This window comes from Carlito syrichta, unplaced genomic scaffold, assembly GCF_000164805.1.
Source record: "Carlito syrichta isolate Samal-C Ts95f unplaced genomic scaffold, Tarsius_syrichta-2.0.1 Scaffold305726, whole genome shotgun sequence".
Classification (NCBI taxonomy): domain Eukaryota; kingdom Metazoa; phylum Chordata; class Mammalia; order Primates; family Tarsiidae; genus Carlito; species Carlito syrichta.
In genome coordinates this window covers 174,054-176,070 of record NW_007249822.1, presented here as the reverse complement: position 1 = coordinate 176,070, position 2,017 = coordinate 174,054, and positions in this window count along the sequence as shown.

Sequence of the window (2,017 nt, the reverse complement as noted above, 5' to 3'; positions counted from 1 at the left end):
GGCAATCCACTCACCTCAGCCTCCCAAAGTGCTGTGATTACAGGCTGAGCCACCGAGCCCGGCTCATAGAAATTATTAATGAGGTCTTTTACATTCCTTTTTCACATTAGGTCTTCAAAATCCATAGTGTTTCCACTCAATTTGGATACTAACTTTTCATTAGGAATATTTGATTTGTATTTAGATTTCATAAGATAGACCATTGAAAAAGTAGATTCATCCAAGTTTTTCCAAACATACTTAAACATATCTAAAAGTTTTCCAAAAACTCATGTATCACGTTTTAAATTTAAATGACAATGAAACTCAGTTCCTTAGTCACACTCACCTCGTTTCAGATGCTCAAAGTTCTCATGCATCTAGCGCTACTGTCCTGGTCATCAGAACTCTGAATGATCTGCCTTTACATGCTTTATGGTCCAACTGTACATAATCCTCCCGTTAGTAACTAAAGGATTGGCAAATAATTTCTCCCAGGCACATACTAAACATTCAAAATATTCTGTGGCACTGTTTAACTTGGGAGCAAGTAGTGGCAAAACTCTTATAGGAAAACATGACCACACCTTATCCGTGCCTTTGAGCACGAAGCGAAGTGCTTTAGGTCAGAAATGGCTTTGAATGATTTGCTTTCCTTGTAATCTCTCCTCCAGGCCTTGGTATGTTTTGATACAGTTCGTTTGAATTGGCTCAATAAATCATTTTGCTGCAGAATTCTCAACGGAGAACATTCAAATCCATATACATGAGACTCCTGCTATGTTCAGTCATACATTTGCCAAAGACTTGAGGGATCATTTATTCCCTCTGAAAGCCAGATGCAGCCTGCAGGGTGGTTTTCAGCTAACCTTGTGACATGCGGATGAGGCAGTGGAATTTAGAATTTGGAACCCAGGTGGGTACTGGTCTTTACAGTTAACACAACAGAGTAGGGCGCCATATGTGTATCCTCTCCTTTTAAGACAGTACGTTGAGCTAAGGTCGGTGAGATGCCACACAGCATGTGTAAAAAAGCTACATGTCTAAGGTGAGTGATGATAGTTTGACTTACTGAAAACGGAGAAGGTCAACTTCCCTAGGGTCCTGCCTGTCCCTGATAGCTGGCAAGGTGAGACATTTTGCTCCAGTGGGCTCTGGCCACCCATCTTCATGTTTAAAGTATGTATGTTAGGGGGGAGGGGCCGGGGAAGGTGTGTTTGGCGTTGGTCATTGTCTAGAACTAGAAAATCAAAATGTTCAGATGAAGTGAGGTATGTCAGTGAAAACCTGTTGCCCTGGCCTAGTATTGATGTTCTGTTGTGGTGTTTGTTAATAAATCCCAGGCTGCATTTTTACAGGGGGAAGACCCCCAAAAATCAGAAGTATCTTTTGGAGGGTGGGCCCCTTGTAGTACAGGCGTGCCCCTCGAGCTAAGTATTCTAGGAACCCATTGGAATCAGGGTACCAGCTAGCGTTGTTGTGAGAGGCTGCATTCGACTTCAGTGAATTTTTTTTTTAGGGGGGGAGATTGTTTCACTGTTCACCCATGATTTACAGGCACACCTGTCCACACTACACTGAGTGATCAGCAGTTTTTGACCAAAACAACATGACTCCTGTGTCTCACTCTCCCTATTCACCCAACCTCGCCCCTATTGACTTTTTTTTGTTGTTTCCTTGGATGAAAAATATCCTCAAAAGGAAACATTTTACTGATGTGGAAGAGGTGAAACAATTAAAGGCACTAAAAGGCGTCAAAATGAACAAGTTCACAAACTTTTTTGAGCCGTGGAAAAAGCGTCTTGATAGGTGTATTGCATCAAATGGAGAGTACTTTGAAGGTGATTGAAGTTTAAACATGTAAGAATAAATACACAATTTTTAATAAATGAATTCTGGTTTTTTTGAAGCCCCCCCCCCATATATTCACACATAGTAAATGTGTGTTTGTCCTGTGATGGGAGAGGCCAGAAATACTACTTGTTTTCTGCTCTCAATGTAAACTGCTTTCTTCACTACATTTTTTTTTTTTTTTTTT